General features: G+C 40.0%; 1 pseudogene; it reads right to left on the bottom strand.

Annotated features, from left to right (window-relative positions):
• LOC146566596 (uncharacterized) overlaps nt 1–23298 on the bottom strand; it is an 81933-nt pseudogene extending 58635 nt beyond the window's left edge.
• Between the last annotated feature and the right edge of the window lie 1819 nt (nt 23299–25117).

Raw genomic sequence — 25117 nt, 5'->3', positions numbered from 1 at the left:
AAAAAAAAAGGAGCTTTGTGTTAGTTGTCTCTCAGAAACAGTTCATAACTTCCCTTCAACTCATTCATGTCACCTAAAAGGTAAACCTGTTTCTCCATCACCAGTTCAGCTCTGATGACTCAGTAAGGACATCTCATGGTTAGGACCAGCCCTTTTTTTCCAGCTGTGGCTCCATCAAACATCAGCTGATACTAGAAATTAAAATCAAATGAATTCTAACAACAGCTGATCAAGCTTAAACGTGCTGCTGTTGTTTAGCGCGATAAACAAACAAGAGAGAAAAGCCGATCATTGATCAGTTTCACGATTGAAGTTGCAACAGGCGAGAGAATGACAGGGGAGCCCGAGTAACGACAGAATAAATCCAGCTTTGTGTCTTCTTCCATTCTACCTGAAGTACGGGACAAACTGTGTTCCTTTTCAGCTCAATACGAAACGCGTAATATTTTCTCTGAATGCGGGAAGATTTCGTTTGCACGGGACGGTTGGCAACCCAATAACTAACCTTATGAATACAATAAAGTTCACCATCAGTAACACAGCACCCACCCAGCTGTACGACTTATTGGTCGTGTCCAAATTCATGGGCTGCATCCTCCTGAGGCCGCATTTGTAGACCGATTACGTCATGGCGCGGCCCAGCCAAACTCCAGTTTCCAGCAATGGCAACTGAACTTGAAAGTGTTACTCATTTGTTTTATGACTGTTTATATAGTGCTACATTTTGGAGAGAGCTTGAAAATTATATACTGTGCAAGACAACATACGAAATCAAAATTGAAGGGAAGAACATTATCACTTATTTTGAAACTAAAGAAAAAGAAAAATGTGCCATTGTCAATCTTTATATCTTATTAGGGAAATTCCATATACATAAATGTAAATTTCAAAACTCAACCCCATCATTTAATTTGTTTTTGATTGAAATTGAATATTATTTAAACTCTCTTAAATTAACTTCCAATAAGAAAGGTTTATCACTGATTGAAATTCATTCAGAAATGTTTAACAAATGAGCTGTCACAAGTACTAAAACAGAAATAGTATGATTTAGCACAATAGTAATAAGTTAAACAGAAAAATTGGAAAAGCAAAATGGACAGCTGAAAAAATGATGAACATGCTGAGGGTCCCTCAAATATACTTGTTAAATGACAAAAATCTGCCAAAAAATTTATGACAGCCACACAATTACAAATATGTACACATGAGGAAACACACATGCACAGAGAGACACACACACACAAGATCCAATTCAGTCAACCAGTCTAAATATATTGAATTTGAATCTTACAATGAGATCATCCCATTAAAAGGCTTTCTCTCTCTCTCTCTCTCTCTCTCTCTCTGTCACACACACACACACACACACACACACACACACACACACGAACACACACACACACACACACACACGAACACACACACACACACACACACAGGGAGAGAGAAGTAAGTTTCTAGGTCAGTTTGGGAGCTGCTGAATTTGAATCCACCAATCAGAGAGGCTGTGCACTTTTTCCCGCCAAAACAGGTGCTTCTGTTTACACACGCAGCACAGAGACACACAGGATTATTGCAGTCTATTTCTCATAGTGACGACTCCCCTCAAACAAATGACCATAATTTCCTAACCGTAGGGGCTAGAAGGGTCATTCTTACACCGTTTTGTTCAGAAGAGATGGGGGAATCTTCAAGTGTTGACAATTTATCATTAAAATATGAATTTTTAGAGATATATGACATGGATGACTTGTTGACTTAGAAGCCACGAATTCCCCAATATGCAAATTTGAATGCCTGGAGCCCACATACATGATTGGCTGGCTGGGAAGCCGTGCAGGCCCTGATTTGTGGATTTGAATTCCTCAGCCCTGATATGATTGGCTGGCTTAGAAGCCATGAAGGCCCCAATATGCAAATTTGAATGCCTCAGGACACATATATGATTGGCTGGTAAGCCGTGCAGGCCCTGATTTGAAAATTTGAATGTCTAAGTCCTCACAGAGGATTGGCTGCCTGGGGACCTAGCAGAAATATGTAGAAATATGTAGATGTTTTAGCACAAATACTATAAAAAGCAGAAATACTATAATTTAGCAGAAATACTATATTAAGCACAAATTCTATAAAAAGCAGAAATACTATATTAAGCACAAATTCTATAAAAAGCAGAAATAGTATGATTAAGCATAAATACTACATTTAGTAGAAATACTATGTTTTAGCACAAATAGTATAAAAAGCAGAAATATTATAATTTAGCACAAATAGTATAAAAAGCAGAAATACTACATTTAGTAGAAATACTCTGTTTTAGCACAAATAGTATAATAAAGCAGAAATACTATAATTTAGCAGAAATACTGTATTTAGCACAAGTACCGAAAAGTACCAGAAATACTATGATTTAGCAGAATAGCAATAACTTACAAAATTACAAATATGGAGGCATATTGAAACAGAAATGCAGAGAGGGACACACAAACACAGGCTCTAATCCAGTCAATCAGTCTAACTATATTCAATTTAAATCCTACAATGACATGCTGCCAAATAAGGGTAGGGTTCTCTCTCTCCCACTAAACAAACAAACAAACACACACACACACACACACACACACACACACACACACAGACACACAGACACAGACAGACACAGAGGGAGAGAGCTGCCGAATTTAAATCCACCAATCAGAGTGGCTGTTTACGTTTTCCCGCCAAAAAAGGTGCATCTTTTTACACACGCAGCAGAGAGAGGCACAGGATTATTGCACTCTATTTCTCATAGTGACGACTCCCCTCAAACAAATGACCATAATTTCCTAACCGTAGGGGCTAGAACGGTCATTCTTACACCGTTTTGTTCAGAAGACATGGGGGAATCTTCCAGTGTTTACAATTTATCATTAAAATATGAATTATTAAAGATATTTGACTTCTAATGCACCATAACTGAGTAGAGCGAAGCAAAAACTGCCTTGACTTGCCCTCAAACAACGCTTTGTAACTTGAAATCTGTTTGGAGTATCAATATCATTCTTTCACCGTAAGAGACAGCAGGCTTTGGTGAACAATCATGGAAATTTTCAGGTCTCTGTGGAAATCCAACAAAAAGTTATGACGAGAGAAAAAAGTGGTTCATTTCCAGACTTTGAAATCTGAAGAAATCTGAGCGAAGGACGAATTTCCTACCCTCAAACAAGTCCAACTCATTTCAGAACGGTAATACGTGAGAAAGAAATTCTTGAATTGTGAGCGTCAGGGGTGTCTGAAGATATTCGGGGACAAGCCTCATGTCTTAAAGTCGCTTCGTTAAGGAGATATGACGATTCGAATATGCCTCTCATTACAGAAATCCAGCGATGATTTTGAACAAGCTCTCCATTGACTTTATATGGAGAGTTTTGAGACCTTGTGTTGGTCTGAGGAGATTTGCCAAAATTCTATAAATCCCACAACAATGATAGTGACATTTTCTGAAAGCCAGCCAAAATACCTACGTTTTGATGTATAATTTGTGGAAGTTGAGTGAAAATTGAGCAAGTAGCAAGAAGTTGTTCGGACATGAAGTGAAAATTGCAAAACCTTCAGTGACACACTGGAAGCCAAGAGCATAGCAACCATAACAACGCATGTATTTTGTGAAAAATCATAATTTTGCAACTCAAAACTTTAAGGGGCATAAAAGTAAAACGGTAAAAGATTTGAAAAAGCTGATTTATACCTGAATAGCCCAATAATTTGAGAACATTTTAAAGTTTGAATGGTTGTTCTACGTGAAAATATGAGGAAGTAGTTAAGTTTCAGAAACAAGCAAATTTTAGCAGAATTGCAGAAGTTTCCCATTCATTTCAATGGGACAAATTAAGCTTAATATTTTAAAAAGTATAATAGTGAAAAATACCAAAAGACATAGCAGGAATTAGCAGAAATAGCAGAATATTTTAAAATTTGAACGGTGAAAATCGGCTGAAAATTGTGGAAGTAGTTAAGTGCCAAAAAGTGTACGGAAGTCCCAAGAGGAACTCAATAGTGTGGATGCTTAAAGCATCCACACAATAAAGAGAAACAGGAACTCAATAGTGTGGATGCTTAAAGCATCCACACAATAAAGAGAAACAGGAACTCAATAGTGTGGATGCTTAAAGCATCTACACAATAATAATAAAGTATAAAGAATAAAGAGAAACAGGAACTCAATAGTGTGGATGCTTAAAGCATCCACACAATAATAATAAAGTATAAAGAATAAAGAGAAACAGGAACTCAATAGTGTGGATGCTTAAAGCATCCACACAATAAATCCGAGCAATAGTAATAAGTGTGCCTTTTGGCATAGGCACACTTAATAAGAATAATAAATCCGAGCAATAGTAATAAGTGTGCCTTTTGGCATAGGCACACTTAATAATAAATCCGAGCAATAGTAATAAGTGTGCCTTTTGGCATAGGCACACTTAATTACCAGATTATTACATTCTTTTTTTCTTTCTATAAATTTTCTTTCTTTCTATTACAAGCTGTATTTTCATATTATTACCCCCCGTTTTGGGGATCTTATTATCCTATTTTATAAATATCAGGGTAATATTCCCCAACAACCACTTTTGCCACCATGATATTACTTGGATATTAAGTGGTTATTATTTTGGCAATTTCATGGTAATAACTTAGTAATTACCACATTAACTTCTCTTTGTTAAATTACTATTAATAAAGGTATTTTAAAACTGAAACTAATCTGTCACACTGGAGTGCATTTTTGAACCTTTGCAGACTGCCCACATCATGTAATTAGGAAGTAATCCAATCCCTCGGTGCAAATTACTATTACCTGGTTCAGTCCTAGCTGACTGCCTATAAAGTGATGTGTCACACAAGGTGTCATGCAAGAAACATCTCATGATGGGTAGGGTTAGAAAAATTCCTCAACTACTGAAGGTTCCAGTGAGCACTAGTGCGGCCATAATCCAGAAGTGGAAAAAAATTAATTTCACCATAAAACGGAAACTACAAGGTGCTCCCTGCAAGAATGGTCTCTAACAGATTCAACAGCATCATGAACTACATGTTCTACCTTGTGATTGATGCAATGAATAACGATCAGGTTAGAGCTGACTATCATTCATTTCATTTTAGGGCTGCACTGTGAATTATGAATCTAACTAACCATGCATTTATGCATAACATTAACTCCAAGGCACTTTTTAACTGCAGGTTGTTTCAGAAAGTTGCTCTGCATAATTCTAAAATCAGAACCTGCAAATTTCACCTTTCCAGAGAACTCTGATATCGATAATCAGCATGAAACTGATGGTGACAATAATATTTCTAGGCAATTTTTGTAACGCTCCAATAAAGTATAAAATAAAGCTGTAGGCCCATCAGGGGATAAAAATTTATTGAAGGACATTGAAGAACAACAGAAAGAAAGGAAGGTTGGAGATATGGGTCATTTCATTACTTTGCTGAGGGATAAAAAGGTACAATTACCAAATTGTTTTGCAGACCTGCCCTTTTTCTGTCTTTTTTCCTCATGCTGTGTGTCTCTGCCACCCTTCTGATCCTCCTGTTCTTATTATCCGGCTCCATCAAGGTGTTGGCACTTTCTTCCATCCAGCGTGAATGTGAAAGGTCAGGCCAGTGATCAAGCCAGTAATTAGACAGACCTGGAAAGAAAAACTAGATCACTGCATGTCACCCTCTTCAAATGAACAGCCAGCCATGTCTCCTTCCTACGAAGCGACAGATTAAGTCTGTGCCTCTTTTCATCTAAAAGGGAAACAAGAAGAGAACACAGTGAGGTGGCTCACCTCCCTTTATGCCTTAATCCACAGCTATTGGATTCTAAGCCTATTAGTGTCTGGAAACTTTAATACAGAAGCTAAGAGACCCCTGGGAGATAAGAGGTGAGAATCGTTTTTTAATGTTTGTACATTTTTATGCTTTAATAAAACAATCTAATACAACAAACTGACTTTGGCTGTTCTAATGTTAAGATGACTGTTTAGCTGAAAATGTAATCTTTAAGTTGGATGAGTATTAAACTGTAAGAGCAACAGACTAGACTCTCCTTCAACTGTTGTCTAGAGCTGATTATTAAATATGTACAAACAGCAGCATGTCTTGTGTCTCTCTCCACATCTGTAAAGGCAGCAACACCAAACTGAAAAAGCGTGCACTTCAATAACCATTCAATAATGGTGGATTAAACACAGTTTTAACTGAAGATGAATTACAGAGCATTGAAAATGCCCTCACAGTATTTTTTTTTTGACTGCCTGTAAAATCAGTTGCAGTTTTTAGCCGAAATTTCTGTTTGTAACTAACAGAGCTGATGTCCACACACGAAAAGAAAAACGATTAAAACACCAATAATCTGCTGAAACCAACTATGGACATATGGCAGCTTAAGCCAGAATTTATGTTTAATTTTTCCATGGATTAATTTTTCAGCACCAGCCAAAAACAAACAAACAAACAAACAAAAACAAATATATAAATTAAAAAAAATCCCCCTCTCACCCCTAGGACTGTGGCCTACTGGACAGGGATCTCAGATGTTGTTCCTGGAATCTGCTGGAACCACTTGCCTAACTTGGGGGTAACTGCACTGAGTGCTCTGATTACCACTGAAACCACTGTTGTCTTCACCTTCGCGTTTCTTCTTCCACAGGATCTTAGCTCAGTCATTCTCGACCACCCTAGGGAGTAGATCCCATTTTGACCTCAGGACTTCCAGGCCATACTCTGCACAGATATACCTGTATACTGTGCCGGCCACTTGGTTATGGTGTTCTTATATAGTGTTTTTCTACTCTATCTGAGCACTTAAAGCCCTTTACACTTCCCTCTTTCAACTATGCTCTTTCTACATAAGTGCTTTCTATCTAATATTCACACACATTCATACTCAGATGGATGCATCAGAGAGAAACATGGGTTTACTATCTTGCCCAAGGATACTTGGCATGCAGACTAGAGCAGACAGGGGATTGGCAGGTGACCTGCTCTGCCACCTGACATGACAGTGGCCTCCATCTTCCATAAATGAAAAAAACTATAAGTATTGAAGGCCTTAGCTCTCTGACTAGTCTAGACAAGACACATGGCCTTAAATCAGGGTAGAAGGGCCTTAATCTAGTCTAGACTACTCAGTGAGCATCCAAAAACCCGGAGATCTCTGACAGAGCTCCAACACTGCTCTGTGGAGAGAGTGCAATGCTGGAAAGACTACGACCTTTCAGAAAGACTACCACTCCTGCATCATTCCACCAATAAAGCCTCTGTGATAGAGGTGCCAGAGGGAAGTCACTCATCAGTAAAAGGCACATGCCTTTGGCAAACACCAGAGTTTGCTAAAATTAGCTCAATTAGTTAATTAGTTACTGCAGGAATATCTTAAAGGTTTAAAGAACTGCATGACCTCTAACTCTCTGTTTATTATCAGGAAGTCCTAAAAACTCCCTGAAAGCCTTCAGCTAATCCAAAATGCTGCAGCAAGAGTCCTGACAGGGACTAGAAAGAGAGAGCAGATTTCTCCTGTTTTGGCTTCCTGTTAAATCCAGAATTCAAAATCCTGCTCCTCACATACAAGGTCTTAAATAATCAGGCCCCATCTTATCTTAATGACCTTGTAGTACCATATCACCCTATTAGAGCACTTCGCTCTCGCTCTGCAGGCCTACTTGTTGTTCCTAGAGTATTTAAAAGTAGAATGGGAGGCAGAGCCTTCAGTTTTCAGGCCCCTCTTCTGTGGAACCAGCTTCCAGTTTGGATTCAGGAGACAGACACTATCTCTACTTTCAAGATTAGGCTTCAAACTTTCCTTTTTGCTAAAGCATATAGTTAGGGCTGCACCAGACGACCCTGAATCCGCCCTTAGTGACACTGCAATAGGCCTACACTCCCATGATGCATTGAATGTTTCATGTGTACATACTTTTTTTCCCCTCACTGTTTTATACAGTATGTCTTGAATAGTTTTTACGATTTCAGAGAATATTTCCTTGGAAGAAAAAAAGTACTGAGTCTAGAGACAGTTGAATAAAAATGGAAATTACACACAGAGTATGTATTTTTACATTACTGAAAAAATTCAACCAGCTTTATAGACAGTGTTAAATTGATCATGCCTTTTTAGAGTAGGGCTCCATAGAGTAAATTAGCCTTTATACTTGTAGTGTCTCATGCCCACCTTAAGTGATTGTGGTGGGCTGGGCTCGCGGCAACAGTCGACATGGGATTATTACTCCTAACTGGTAGAGTGTGTTCGAGAAGTGTGCTTTTGGTATTCGGCTAGCGAGTTGCTAATTGTGGATTTCTTTCTTCCTCCAGGAGTGTCGGATGGAGAAGCAAGTTGGGGAGCACATGCACTCACGGAGCCTCAGCACGGAGAACACGGGGAGCAAAGGACGAGCACTGTTTGAAAATTGCACTTTTGGAGTGAATTGTTGGACTCACCTGTTTTGTTTCACTGTAAATAAACGCAGTTTTGCTTTTGAGGAGAACCGCGCCTGGATCCCTCTTTTCCGTGGCACTAAACATTTTGTAAAAACTTCAAATACTTATTTCTTAAATCCAGCTTCACAGTCAGTGTTAAATTTACAACGTTTTTTGAGACCAGGGCTCCAAAGTCTAAATTAGTCTCTATACATGTAGTACTTCATGTCCACTTTAAGCTATGGAACGAGTTTCTTCTGCTTTTTCCTCTTATATGGCCGTTCCTCTTTCAAAACGACTTGTGAATTTAATACCAATCTCCTTTTTCCAGTGTATTTGGCAACATTTTCCAGTTAAATCTTTCCCAAACTTTGTCTTTTGTTTTTGTTCTTTGTTTTTTTGATACACGTGATAAAGTTAGTTAATGTAATATTTCTTATATCTTTTGACTTTAGGGTGCTGCTCTTTTCTCAGCATCCTATCCACTCATTCTGATTGATCATCACCTGGCCTCTACAAGAACAGATTATTGTCCTGGCTCTGCTCTTTAAACGATAATGTTCCAACCGAACGTCTGTGGTGGTGGTGTTGTTGTTGCAGTGATGGGGAGCAATCTTCATTGAAAGGCCAGTGTCAACCGTGGCTGAGGCAATCAATACAGAGAGAGCTCACTTGAAGGTCACACACTAATGAGAATACCCTAATAGCGAATATTCATCTTATGAGTGCTTACCTCAGGGATCAGGTTATCAATTAAACATGTACATAGACATGTGGCACCCACACACTTATAGTGCATCTCAAAAATGGAAAATTGTAGCTCAGGGAAATAAAAACCACTATCCGAAACTATTTAAATATGTCCAAATATTTCCAACTTCTGAAAAACAAATATTCATTTATGAACTCCCTAATAGGCTTTGATAGTGGCCTTCAGTTCATCTTTATTTTTGGGTCATATGTTTCACATCTTCTTTTTGATGCAAATCGATAGATTTTTGGATGGGCCATTGAAACTCTGTAATAAGATGGTCATCAAACAATTCAATAGTATTAGCAGTGTGGATAGTTTCCAAGTCCTCATGGGCCAAATACAATAATCTTAGTGTTACCTGGATTTAGAAGCAGGAAATTAGAAGACATCCAGGTCTTTAAGTCTTTAAGATATTCCTACATTTTATCAGATGTAGGAATAGATAGAGGACAGATACAGGGAGTGCAGAATTATTAGGCAAGTTGTATTTTTGAGGGATAATTTTATTATTGAACAACAACCATGTTCTCAATGAACCCAAAAAACTCATTAATATCAAAGCTGAATGTTTTTGGAAGTAGTTTTTAGTTTGTTTTTAGTTTTAGCTATTTTAGGGGGATATCTGTGTGTGCAGGTGACCATTACTGTGCATAATTATTAGGCAACTTAACAAAAAACAAATATATACCCATTTCAATTATTTATTTTTACCAGTGAAACCAATATAACATCTCCACATTCACAAATATACATTTCTGACATTCAAAAACAAAACAAAAACAAATCAGCGACCAATATAGCCACCTTTCTTTGCAAGGACACTCAAAAGCCTGCCATCCATGGATTCTGTCAGTGTTTTGATCTGTTCACCATCAACATTGCGTGCAGCAGCAACCACAGCCTCCCAGACACTGTTCAGAGAGGTGTACTGTTTTCCCTCCTTGTAAATCTCACATTTGATGATGGACCACAGGTTCTCAATGGGGTTCAGATCAGGTGAACAAGGTGGCCATGTCATTAGTTTTTCTTCTTGTATACCCTTTCTTGCCAGCCACGCTGTGGAGTACTTGGACGCGTGTGATGGAGCATTGTCCTGCATGAAAATCATGTTTTTCGTGAAGGATGCAGACTTCTTCCTGTACCACTGCTTGAAGAAGGTGTCTTCCAGAAACTGGCAGTAGGACTGGGAGTTGAGCTTGACTCCATCCTCAACCCGAAAAGGCCCCACAAGCTCATCTTTGATGATACCAGCCCAAACCAGTACTCCACCTCCACCTTGCTGGCATCTGAGTCGGACTGGAGCTCTCTGCCTTTACCAATCCAGCCACGGGCCCATCCATCTGGCCCATCAAGACTCACTCTCATTTCATCGGTCCAAAAAACCTTAGAAAAACCAGTCTTGAGATATTTCTTGGCCCAGTCTTGACGTTTCAGCTTGTGTGTCTTGTTCAGTGGTGGTCGTCTTTCAGCCTTTCTTACCTTGGCCATGTCTCTGAGTATTGCACACCTTGTGCTTTTGGGCACTCCAGTGATGTTGCAGCTCTGAAATATGGCCAAACTGGTGGCAAGTGGCATCTTGGCAGCTGCACGCTTGACTTTTCTCAGTTCATGGGCAGTTATTTTGCGCCTTGGTTTTTCCACACGCTTCTTGCGACCCTGTTGACTATTTTGAATGAAACGCTTGATTGTTCGATGATCACGCTTCAGAAGCTTTGCAATTTTGAGACTGCTGCATCCCTCTGCAAGATATCTCACTATTTTTGACTTTTCTGAGCCTGTCAAGTCCTTCTTTTGACCCATTTTGCCAAAGGAAAGGACGTTGCCTAATAATTATGCACATCTGATATAGGGTGTTGATGTCATTAGACCACACCCCTTCTCATTACAGAGATGCACATCACCTAATATGCTTAATTGGTAGTAGGCTTCCGAGCCTATACAGCTTGGAGTAAGACAACATGCATGAAGAGGATGATGTGGACAAAATACTCATTTGCCTAATAATTCTGCACTCCCTGTAGAGCTGAGTATCATCTGCATAGCAATGCCAATCTATGCTATACCTTTAAATAAAATTCGCGAAGCAAAGCATGTATAATATAAACAATATTGGTCCTAGCATGGATCCCTGTGGAATTCCATCATTAACCTTTGTTTGTGGAGAGGACTCCCCATTTACGTGACTCCACTGTCAGAAGATCATTTGTAACCTTCACTAAAGCTGTTTCTGTGATGTAATGAGTCCTGAAACCTGACTGAATCTCCTAAAATAAGCCATTCGTCTACAGATGATAAGGTAGCTGTTTTAAAACCACTCTTTCAATGATGAAAGGAAGGTTGAAGATTTGCTTATGATTAGTTAAGACAGCTGGGTCAAGTGATGGCTTTTTAAGTAACAGTTTATCTAATGCAAGCTTAAAGGCCTGTGGTGTGTAGGCGCCAGTGTCCGGCAGCCTCGCCTCTGTCAGTGCGCCCCAGGGTGGCTGTGGCTACAATGTAGCTTGCCATCACCAGTGTGTGTGAATGTGTGTGTGAATGGGTGGATGACTGGATATGTAAAGCGCTTTGGGGTCCTTAGGGACTAGTAAAGCGCTATATAAATACAGGCCATTTACCATTTACCATTATTGGGATTTTTATCACAGGGTCTTTACTTTACAATATAAAGTGCCTTGAGGCAACTGTTCTGGTAATTTGGTGCTTTATGCATAAAACTAAATTCAATTGAATTGAACTGACGAATAGTCGAGGGTGAGTGAGAGTTTACCCAACAAGTCCACATCTCTTTGGTGGGCTTAGGGAAGGCACTTGACTTTTTTGTGGGAACTATTCAAGGTGCATGGGGTGTTTGGCCCATTGGTATGTGTGATGGCTGCACTTACAGGCTTATACATAACATCGCATTCACATTCACATTTGTCTTTCTTTAAATATAGGAATTAATTTACAGGACAATAAATAACTGGTTTTGGTTTAGAGTTAATTCACACATCCACATAACACGGCATTCTAAAATAAGTGGGCACATTTTAGTTTACACTGTTATGTATGATTTAATCTTTGTTACCTTTGTTGCAGCTGCTCCAGTCCCTTGATTGAGGAGCCAAGAGGTGGAAAAGGGGCGGAGCGAGCTTTGATGGAAGACTGCAAATTGGCTCATTCCATAACTCGGGACCATGGGGGGGGGGGAATTGGAGTTCATTATGTTAGTTTCAGTTAGGTTTTGTGTGTTTTGGCGCTATATAAATAAAATTGAGTTGAATTGAATTGAATTACTTTGGTGGCCTCAGAATGTCATCTTAGCCTTTTGTGGATAATATTGTTGTGGTGGTTTGATCAGGTGCCCTGTAGCTTGCACTGCCGAGGTTTGCAGCTGCGTGTGAAGTGGCGTGAATGAGAATAATCACAGCTAAATCTGAGGTCATGATCCTCAGCTGGAAAAGGGTATTGTTAAGGAAAAATATATTTTCTAGTGCTTATTTTCTGTGTATTTTGTTTTATGTATTTTAATAATAAAGGCCTGTATAAAGGAAGGCCAGCTTTGACGCGCAAACAAACTGCTCAGCCAGACTGGAACTGTGCAGAACAGGAAATCTTGTGCAGAGCTGCAGAGGCAGTTTATTAAGAACAGGATGCAGACGGAAAAGCGGAACTAGGCAGAGGGTAGCACACGTAATCACTCTACCAGCAACACACACACATAAAGTAAGGGCAGAGGTAAAGAAGTTGTTTTGATCGAAACTGTATATGACATGTCCAATGAAGTACCAAAATAACAGGAGGCGTGGGGGCTAGATGAGGAATGCTGAAATTATAAATGTAACAGATCCAAGGACGGCTCTTCAGATCTGCCGATGCTTACCACCATGCCTACTCCAAGTCAGGGATGAGTCACTGCCCCAAGCAGAGGAACTTAAGTATCTTGGGGTCTTCTTCATGAGTGAGGGAAAGAGTGGGAGATGGAGAGAATGTTGGAGAAAATACATCACCTCTTTTTTTTTCTTTTTTTCTTTTTTTTTTTACAGTTTCTGCTATATTGAATTTAAGCAGATAGCTAATATAACTCAGGACAGGGCACCGAGACAACGAGCAAACGCTCACACCCACATCTGATACACTATTATATTATACATATGGTCGTGAGGTCTTAATCGCTTCTTGTTACCCCATGTATACTAGACGATGCACGACAGACGATGAAGGCAAAACTCGGGCCGATCACGAAAACTGTCACGGCTGGCACACCGTGGAGATGTAGGGAATGAGGACCCAAGCGCGGAGCTCTGTGTGTAGACAGTGCGTTTATTTACAGTGTGGTAAATACTGATGCACAATTAATCCCCGTGCTCCCCAAGACTCCCGTGTGTGTCTTCCAGTGGCGTCCGTGTTCGTGCTCCCCACTGTTATGACTGTGCACACCCTGTGCGTGCTGTCCTTCCTCTCCACGCTCCTCCTGCAGAGAAAATAATGGAAGCAGCCGTTAGACACTGACCCCTGCGGGCAAACACGATAAGTCCTTCCTGGACTAACACTGACTTGGGAGTCCAACTCAATGATCCCACATCGGTGGGAGCTCCAAGACTCTCCTAAGTAGCTCCCCCGACGAGCCCTGATCAGCAGCAGGTGTGTGGCTTCGGGTGTGGCCAGTCCCCTAGCAGGGCCACACCCACCAGGTCTGAAGGCGCCTGTAAACAAGTGTTCAGACTTTCTGCTTAAATTAACAAAAATAATTGAGCTCCTAAGATGTTTTCAGTGTATCTTTGTAAATAATATTTAGATAGTTTCAAGCTCATACTTTTCTACATTTTGTTCTTTCAGTTGACGTTTTTAAAATTGTCATGTTTTTTTCACATTTCAAGTAAAATATTTTTCATCACATGATGGTTGAGTTTATTCACCTTTTGTTGAGGCAAACCCATTCAACTCTATGCAGCAAAAACAGTTTTGGTCAATAGGTCTTTTGATTTTGATGCCCTAAAACACAAAATTATACTTTATTTCCCTTTTTGAGAGCAGCTTCAGCAAATGCAGATCAAATTTCCTTATTTTGATGTATATGACAAGTGCGCTATTTCTTTTCTCATTTCTAACTTTAATACTTTTTAAAATATTCAACTTTTCTCTCCAAAATTTTATAATTTATTTTAATTGACAGAATTGAAACAGCTACAGATACCTTTCAAACATTTGGATCAAATATAGCTCGATGGTCCCACCCTATTTCTTTCTCTTTGGGGCATAGTTAAATAATTAAAATGAATTATACTCCATAATTGAGTTCCTTACTACAAGCCATCTACTGACAACAAAGTACTTTCATCAATTTAACAGGCTGTTCAACAAATGCATTGATAAGTGTCCATTTCTCTGGAGACTGTGAATCCGTAGAGGAATTCATCTTCTTCACAGTGTCAGTTTTTGAAATATTTGCAACTTCGACATCTACTGCTCCAGCTCTTTGGCTCTCCCTCCACACCTCCTTTAACAATAGGCTTATGTTAGGAAAGTCTTTGGGGGAGGTTGTGAGGTATCTAAATATTATTCAGTGCTTTAAAAGGACACAGATAAAGGCTCCCCACACTACGATCAACCTGGGAAACTGACCTTAGTATAGCTTTACTAATCAGGAATGGACTATGATTCTTCCGAATATTAAAAAGATGTACAGGGAACTTAGAACATGATAACCCAATGACTACAGTCCGTTTGTTTACAGTCCGATATTTTATTTTTTTCAGACCGTGCTCTGTAAACCCAGCAGATGGATGTGTGGGAAATTTGCCAGTAGATCAACAGTTTTTGAAATACTCAGACCAGACCATCTGGCATCAACAACCATGCCATGTTCAATCACCTTTTGCCCCCACTGTGATCAGTAGTAAGCATTATGCACTATTTATTCCCCAACATTTTAACTCATGCATGGGCGTGGGTGTACATGTGCATGATCCTCTGTACAAGGTACCTTTGCTAGTTCATGAGAAAGGTATCACTGAAAACGGGTAGTAAGGGATCAGGATGTAAGCCATGGCCTAATGAGGGTGGTGGGTATTCAATCTTGTCTTCGGCATATGCAACAAACCAAAAACACCCGCCACACCCACCAGAATAGAAAAAGTTAGATCACTTTTCCTGTCATTAGTTGTGTTAAATAAGTACATTACTTTGCCAATGCCACCATACACTTGAACACTATAATTAAGCTATGGCTCTGAGGCCAAATCAAAGAAGGTGACAGTGTCTTATTGTTCATTTTCCTTATAGAAGGCAACTTTCCTTGATGGAAACTACCTGCTGGAAGGCCTGCAGTTTTGTCTGTGCAACAAAGACATTTTTCCTAAAGATGAATCACAGACATATACAACAGTGGGCTACCAGTGCTATCACATTTAATTTAGTCAAAAGATGTTACCCGATACCTCTCAACCTAAAACACATGATTAGAGAAAACACATAGTATGCATATTACACCAATTTAAATCACAGTTTAAAACTGTTTTAGAGCTAACTCTATAAAAAGTAAATAAACTCCTGATCAAGAATGTAACATGGCATTTAAATACACCTCTTAATAGAGATTACTTTCATTTGACTGTAAATATAAAATCCACAAGGCTCAGCATTGTCACCCCCTCATGGATGCATTTAGCTCAGATGTCTCAAATGAATTATGCACTGAAATTTTCAAAAAAACAGCCAAAAACCATACTACTCATATTTTGAATAAGTTCATGACTGTTTTTTGGAAGTTATAATGTTTGATGTCTGGTCGAGCTAAGTATCTATAAGACAGTTTATTCTGCATACTCATACAAATCATTTATATTATTCCTGAGTTAAACTTCATAATAACATACAATTCAAAGAATCCATTGAAACTATATATTCCTCATTCATTCAGTGGTATAATACATGATGACAGAAAGAATAGGTCAACATTTAAAAAAAAACAAAAACATCAGGGTTAAGTGCAAGACTCTCCAGAGAAAAAAAGTCATGTCTTCTGTACCAATTTGAGAGCCAATAGACAAAAACCTGGACCAATTACACTAAAAGCCAATGGTCACATGAACCCCCAGAGACTGCTGAGAAGCAGCCCCAGGAACTCACTTTTCTGCACCACTATAAGACATATGGTATGTTGCAAATAGCAGTTTTGGAGCTCATAAGCACAGTTCTAAATGGAATTACACAATGGCTAGACATTTGCATAGGGTTTGGCCCCTAATAAAAGGAAACATTCATGCCTTTCCCCAATGAAAAATATTACTGCCTACTAACTCAAATGTGTGATTCATGATCAAATCCTTTTTAAGCTTCTATGCATATTGTGTGATGTGGTGATTATTAACGTGATCTGGTTGCTTGAATAAAAAAATTCAATTTTGAGCTTGTTTTGAGTTGAAGATTAGGGGTTTTTTTTCCCCATTTTTTTGTTTTTCTAGGATAAGAGCTCAGCTAAGTTTTGGTTTTGTCTTTTTTGGTGGGTTTTTTTGGCACAACCTGACTGTCCCCTTCTCCTCCACATTTGTTGTATGAATTTGGGTTATTGTTTTTGTGAGAAAGCTACCATTAAACTTGTTTCTGTTTATAACACTTGTACCGAGTTTCTGGAGTTGTTGTGTTACCCCTTCCTGCCCTCGAGGAGGCGTAACAAGTGGTGATATGAAGCAGATGACAGAGATAAGGAGGGGCAAGGTTATGAATACACTTAAACGTGAGAACTAAGATTTTGAAGTTTATCCTGGCTTCTATGGGCAACCAGTGAAGCTGTTGAAGAATTGGGGTAATATGGTCTCTTAAGGGAGTCCGAGTTATGACCTGAGATGCAGAGTTCTGAAGAAGTTAAAATTTATGGAGGGACTTATTGGGGAGACCAAATAGGAAGGAATTGCAATAATCGATCTGGGAAGTAATAAGACTATGGATAAGGATGGCAGCAGCATGGGGAGTAAGGAAGGGACGAAGTTAGTTACGTAATGTTAATGTTACGTAAGTGAAAGTATGCAGACTGGGTTATGTAATTAATGTGAGACCAAAATGAGAGAGTACTGTCAAGTATGACACCCAAACTCTTTACTTGCAGGGAAGAAAGTATGGGGGAATTTTCAATATTAATGGACAAACTGTGAGATTTGGTTAAGGTAGAGGCTGTGCCAACAAGTCAGACTTCTGTTTTATTACTGTTAAGCTTGAGAAAATTGGAGGAGAATGTTAAGGTTCACATATTGAGGAAGGAGAGTACAAACAACCATTGGTCCAGAAGATCTTGGTCAAACAATTGATTTTAATGAATACACGCGTGGGAAGACCACTCTGTACGCAGACAGGGATTGATCTTCGACTTAATCAAAGCATACACAGATTTTTATAGCATCAGGGTTTGAATTAATGACGCCCCTTCATACATCACAGATACATTTCATACATAGGTCACATCAAAACCACAATGACTTTTGTCAATGGAAAATTGTATTTAGTAGTCAGTATAATCTTTTAGTGATATAAGTTTGCATATGGTAGAATACTGCATGTAGTTATTTGTATTAGGAAATATTTAACCATGTATACTTAGAGGCATATAATTAATTGTGTAGTGACAGGATGTGTGATCTCTAACAGGCTGCAGGCTTGGTGTGCACTCCAGGAATGCACCCCCACGTCCTGGGAGCATTAGAGTTTGTACCTTGTTTTATTGTTTTACGGTAGGATTAACGTAGCTATGTATGTTTTTGTTTAAGTGCTTCTTTACATATAGATGAACTGCTGGACTTCCTCACCATGCTATTTAGGGTGAGGGGGAGACTACCCTTTCCTGACCAGACCAAGGATGTACCTTTTGTTCTTTCATGGCCCTTTGATCAGCAGGACACACACACACACACACACACACACACACACAGACACACACACACACACACACACACACACACACACACACACACAAGTATAAAATAAAGACCGGGGCAGTTTCTCAGCGCGAGTCTCTCAGTCTGGAGGCTGCCCTTGCTAGCAAGAAGTTCTGTGTGTTTCTCTTCTCTGAGTCTTTACTGAAGAAGTGTTTTAGAACATTTTCCTTAACAACTTTTAACACAGTTTAAAAGAACGTTGTCTTCGTCTTCATGGCAGGTACATCCTGTCACTGCCGGATGCTCTCTTGTCATCTTGACACCTCAGCAGCAGTTCTGCGACAAACTGCTCTTTTGCAACCCCAAGCAAAACATGATTAAACTTCCACCTATAAATGATTCTCTAACTGAGTGTGTGTGTGTGTGTGTGTGTGTCTATGTCGTCCTCAAATGCTCTCTCATCTCACCCGTTGCACTTCTGACCTTTTACCAGACCAGAGGCTCATCCTTATGTGTAATAACCTAACTGAAACTATATGTACTATGTTGAATAAATGTTTTAATCAAGAACCTCTACTAAAAGCTTAATAAAAGAATATAAAAGTATAACAGACAATTTGAATAACCTAGTAATTCAAATAGCCTCGTCTAACCTGCTCCTCAGAATAACTTAGACTCTGCTTTCACTTCTGCAAACTCTCTGCAACTTCCTGTCAGCCTGCAACTTAGTCTTTCTGAAAGGCACACACACTGTTTAAACATCTGAATGCAATATCAATGCTGCCGATTATATTATTAATGCAATAGTAATGATGATGATTATTTACCAATAGCAGTAAAATGATTTCCCTGCTCCACAAGAACCATGATCTCATCTCCATAACATGGAGGGAGTTAGGTGGAAGGGATGAATTAGGTTTGGAGGAAATGTAGAGCTGGGTGTCATCAGCATAACAATGAAAATTGATATTATATTTTCGGAATATATATCCAAGAGGGAGCATGTAGATAATGAATAAAAGAGACCCTAATACTGAACCCTGGGGCACACCAGCAGAAACAGGAAAGAAACTTGAAGAGTGGGATTTAAATTGAATAAACTGAGTGCGGTCTTAGCCAAGGGGGGTGCCAATGGATGCTAATCTGGTCATTGAGGTATGAGTGAAGCTGGAAGGCAACAACTTTCTCAAGGATTTTCGAAATAAAGGGGAGGTTTGATATTGGGCAGTGATTATCAGAATTATTGGGATCTGCATCAGGCTTTTTGAGAATTGGAATGACAAAAGCAGTTTTCAGGGATGGAGGAATAATTTCAGTGTTAAGGGAAGAGTGGATAATACTAGTTATGAGAGGAGCCATTGAGGGAAGACTAGCTTTAACTAACACAGTGGGAAGAGGGTCGAGCTGGTAAGTGGATGATTTAGATTTTTGAATAAGATTTGATACATCAGCTATGGAGGGAAGAGTAAAACTTGAAAATGACTGGGAGGAAGACAGTCTACTTCACAGTTAGAAGCTCCTACAGAGTTAAGTTTTTGGTGGATATCAGCGATTTTATGAGCACTAAGCAGGAGAGGAACTACCAGACCCCCGTCATCAACGAGTGCCCAGTGGAGAGAGTGGACAGCTTCAAATACCTCGGAGTTCACATCACGCAGGACCTGTCATGGTCCTGTCACATCAACACCGTGGTGAAAAAGGCCCGTCAGCGTCTCTACCACCTCAGACGCTTGAGAGACTTCCAACTGCCCTCCAAGGTGCTCAGGAACTTTTACTCCTGCACCATAGAGAGCATCCTGACGGGAAACATCTTAACCTGGTATGGGAACAGCACCATGCAGGACAGACGAGCTCTACAGAGGGTTGTGCGGTCAGCTGGGCGCACCATCCGCTCCGGGCTCCCTGACCTGCACTCAATCTACAGCAGGCGGTGCTGGACCAAGGCCAGGAAGATCGTGAAGGACCTCAGCCATCCCAACAACAGACTGTTCTCTCTGTTGAGGTCAGGAAAGCGATTCCGCTCCCTGAAGACCAACACAGAGAGACTGAGGAGGAGCTTCTTCCCGCAGGCGATACGGTCTCTCAATCACACCACCACACAGCACTGACCCACACATACAGTTCTTACACACACACTGGACTTTCTGGACTTTGTTTTCACTTCATTACTTAAATCACTTTAAACATATTTGCACTGCACAAAACATAATGTGGATTGCACAACACTGGACATTATATTCTTCATTTCCAGTTAATACTTGTACAGCTGCTATATATATTGTGTATTTTGTTGTACAGTTATTTTATTTTCAACTTTAATTTATATATTTTATCTTATTCTTTCCCAGTTAAATTTACCCTTCATTCTAATTTGTGTTGTACAGTTATTTCATTTTTAACCATAATTTATATTTTATTCCTTCCTAGTTAAATTTACCCTTTTTAATTTTTCATATTTATTTCCTATCTTATTCATAGCCTTTTCCTTTCTTTTTTTTCCCTTTAGGTCACGAGCAGTTGTCCAAGCATTTCACTGCATATCGTACTGTGTATGATTGTGTACGTGACAAATAAAATTTGAATTTAAAATTTGAATTTGAAAGATATAAGAGAGTTGCAAAAGTCAGCAGAGTCCATATGAGAGGGGAATAAGTCCGGAGGTTTTGTAATTTCATTAAACAATGGTGAACTTCTATCGCTGCACCATCGAGAGCATCCTGACCAACTGTATAACAGTCTGGTACGGGAACTGCTCTGCCTCGGACCGGAAGGCGTTGCAGAGGGTCGTGAAAACTGCCCAGCGCATCGCCGGAGCACCACTTCCTGCCATAAAAGACATCTACAGGAAGCGGTGTCTGAAAAGGGCTGGGAAAATCATCAAAGACCCCAGTCACCCATCACATGGACTCTTCACCCTCCTGCCCTCTGGGAGGCGCTACAGGAGCCTCCGGACTAAGACCACCAGGTACCGGAACAGCTTCTTCCCCACAGCTGTCAGACTCCTGAACTCTGCCTCCTGACATCTGACCCACGTTAAATTCATGGACTGAACATACACACACCCACTAGCACTTTATATAGCCTCTGTAGAAACTATCTACACCCTCACTTATCTTAACTGCACTACTGTATAGCTCTGTGTAAATAATCATTCTGTACATTCGATAATCTTTAATCCTACAACTGTTTACAACTTGCATAGTTCCCATTTCTGTTTACAACTGTTTACAACTTGCATAGTTCCCATTTCTGTATAGCTGTATATCCCAGATTCTGTAAAGTTATTTATTTCATATTCTGTATAGTTTTTCATATTTATATCCTGTTCATATCCTGTACATAGCTTGTACTCACTACAGCCTGTACATACTTATAGTTATAGAATATTCACAACATACTTCATACCGTGTACATTATAACATACCATAATAGACCCATTTCTGTAATATACTCACATATCTATATTATTGCTAATATATATTGTAATATATCTATATCACTAAAGCACTTCTGGATGGATGCAAACTGCATTTCGTTGCCCTGTACCTGTGCATGTGCAATGACAATAAAGTTGAATTCTATTCTATTCTATTCTAAAAGAAAGACCTGGAGTTGCCTTTACTAGAACTGATTAAACCAGAATAGTATGCAGATTTGGCTGAAGCAATGCAGTCCAACAACATACAACAAGATATGATCGTTATACATTTCTTTGTGTATGGTAAGTCCGGTTTTCTCGAACAGATGTTCCAGTTGGCGTCCTTTATCTTTGAGAAGGCACAGGTTAAGAGTAAACCATGGTGCTGAACGGGAAAATTAAGTGAAACAAAACCATTACGTTGTTGCCACATTTCAGTCAAGCAAAGAAAATCCAACTTACGGTCCGAGAGGAGATCCTGGACGAGATGCCAATTACCAGAGCGGATATTTAATAGACCAAAGTTGATGCTGGAATTACCATGTCTGACAGTAGGCTTAGCCGCTCTAACAAGGTGGGCCAGCAGATTGTGGTCAACAGCCCGGTCAGTTTTGCAATGAGTTTTGGCCCAGATGGACACTGTTGAGTTAGTGTCATTGGTATTGAAGTTTCGCCGGAACCCATGGTGGCTGTACCTGCAGCGGGGCTTGAAAGCAATGTAAAGAGGTCAATCAACAATCAATCACCTTTATTTATAAAGCAGTTTAAAACAACCACAGCTAACACAAAGTGCTGTACATTGGAACCATAAAATAAAATTACATAAGCTATAAATAAAAGCCAAATAAAAGAAAGAAAAACTAAAATAATTAATTAAATAACTAATTTCATTTCAATAAGAAACTAAGTTTCAGTGAGGTTAAAAGCCAAAGAACAAAAGTGGGTTTTAAGACGCGATTTAAAAGTGGACAGTGAAGGGGCCTCTCTAACGTGCAAGGGCAAATTATTTCATAATTTTGGAGCCACAATAGAGAAGGCCCTGTCCCCTCTGAGCTTCCTCCTGGATCTCGGTACCTCCAGGAGCAGCTGGTCAGCTGACCTGAGAGACCGACAGGGTATGTGGGGATGAAGAAGCTCAGAGAGGTAAGGCAGGGCAAGACTGTGAAGGCATTTAAAAACAAACATGAGAATTTTAAAATGAACTCTAAAAGACACAGGCAGCCAGTGCAGAGAGGCTAGCACGGGGGTTATATGCTCTCTTTTACGAGTTTCTGTTAGGAGTCATGCAGCAGCATTTTGAACCAACTGCAGACGTGACAGCAACGACTGACTGACCCCCACATAAAGTGCGTTACAGTAGTCCAGGCGGGAAGAAATAAAAGCATGGATCACTATTTCAAGGTGCTGCCTCGAAAGAAAAGGTTTTACTCTTGCCGGTTGCCTTAAATGATAAAAACTGGACTTCACCACTGCTCTGAAAATGCGCTTAGGCGATTCACTGCCATCAGAGGTCCAGCAAAGCTCTTACATTCAGACTGAGGCACAAACTTTGTTGGTGCATGTAAAGAACTTGGTATAACCCCAGAAGATGCAACACTTCATTCTTACCTCAAAGGCCAAGGCTGCACGTGGGACTTCAATCTTCCACACTCCTCCCACATGGGGGGAGCATGGGAAAGAAAGATAGGGATGGTTTGCCGCATTTTGGATAGCATGTTACTCAAGATGCATTCCCCTAGTATTTCACACGAAGTGCTCACCACGCTGATGGCAGAGGTTGCAGCCATCATGAATGCCTGGCCAATAGTCCCTGTGTCGTCAGATCCAGACATGCCGACCATACTCACCCCTGCTATGCTTTTAACACAAAAGGTGGACTCCGTGTCTGCTCCCTTGGAAGACATCAACCTCAAGGATCTCTACCGGAGTCAGTGGAAGCAAGTTCAAAGCCTTGCGGATTCATTCTGGAAAAGATGGCATCAAGAGTACCCGACGAAGGAAATGGCAAGCAGAACAAGCCAGCCTGCAAGTTGGAGATGTTGTGCTCCTAAAGGACAAGGAGGCTAAACGAAATCAATGGCCCACAGGACTGGTGGTAAATACCTTTCCGGGTCAAGACAGCAGGCTCCGGAAAGTGGAGGTGAGAGTTGTTCAAGCAGGCACCCCCAGGGTGTATTCGAGACCCGCCACTGAAGTTGTGTTGTTACTCAGAAGGGACATAGTGGTATAGTACTCTATACCAGGCGGAGAGTGTGCTCCCCCTTTAAGGCAGGCATGATAATTTGGGTGTGTGTTTTTTATACCAGCAGACTTGCCGTAGTACCTCAACAGTGAAAAACAGTCCTTTAGCCAAACTGTCGTCTTTTCCACTTTTTGTTTACTTTTTCTTGCTGAGCCTGAGAGAGCACATGCCTGTAAGTAGTTGCTATTTGTTTTGTAAGCTTTCCAGCGTTAGTTTTGTGCAGCAGTTTAGAGTTTTGTGTGAGAAACTTTCTTTTGTGAGGAAAAACGGCTGCGATGCTAACACGTTAGCCCATCTATGGGATTTCCCATGTAATGTTAGCATTAAGCTAATCGCTAAACGCGTGGGCCTAATAACCAGTGAAAGGGTTGGGATAAGTTTGTGTTTATGTGTTATATACATTGTAGTGCATGGCTTAATGTTTGATGTTGTAAAGAAAATGCAATTACAGCAGAAATGTAATATTTTATTTTTGTTTCTGTACCAGTTTTACAGGGCTTCAAGAGTAAACATCTAAAATGTATCCGCTGACTCCTGGATGTTTATTGTGGACCTGTTAGTTATCTGCCAAGCTTGAAACCAGCTAGAAACCGGAGCCGATGCTCCTTTACATAAAAAGGAGCCACCTGACAAGGATGACTCCTGGATGAGGGCATGTCCCTCTCGGAGGAGGCTGGGGGAAGAACTAGGACACACTGGAGACATTGTATCTCTGTTCTCACTGTTTGTGTTATTTTTCTATTTTTGGAAAAAACAGTGAATCTGCCTTCACAAACGGCAGCACCCGCACCGTACCATCTATACCAGGTGCCCAGCCCTCCCTGACTCTTTCTGGACATGCACTAATCAGATTCCCCATCTATCCCACAGCTGACACATTTCATGTTTTTGGATGTGACATTAATGGTGTAATCAAAGTCTCATCAATCCTAAATTTGAAAGCCAGATTTAAGATCTCCATATTGTCCTTGAGAATCATTAGAAGTTGCCTTCTAAACAATACTACATGTTTTAAGTGTGGAAATTTGCAACCTAAAGGGAACATTTTTATAGAAGATAGGAGTTTACAGCTTCTCCAAAAGGTTGTTTCTGATGAACGGTGGAACATTGGAGATCGTGACTTTCTTTACAGGATTTAATAGCGAGAGAAGAGAAATGAGTGTATCCTTAATCGCTACACCATTCTCAACAACCTCATACACTTTGACTACACAAAGATGAGCACTGCATTATTCATTCAGGAGGCTGATTTTACACTGCTATACCCAACTAACTCACCCACAAACTGCATTTCTCCACCGAGCAGCTGACAGCCAGCACCAGCTTAACAGCATGCCGGCCAGTCAACTGCTCCGAAACAGAATTCTGTACCACCACCATGCTGACCAGCAAAGGTAACAGTTAAAAGC

The sequence above is a fragment of the Mchenga conophoros genome, linkage group LG9 (assembly GCF_057382185.1).
Source record: "Mchenga conophoros isolate Kocher_MC1m ecotype Shallow Benthic linkage group LG9, M_conophoros_male_GT1.1, whole genome shotgun sequence".
NCBI classification, from domain to species: domain Eukaryota; kingdom Metazoa; phylum Chordata; class Actinopteri; order Cichliformes; family Cichlidae; genus Mchenga; species Mchenga conophoros.
Note: the sequence above shows the minus strand (reverse complement) of the source record. Positions and strands in the feature narration are given on the sequence as shown.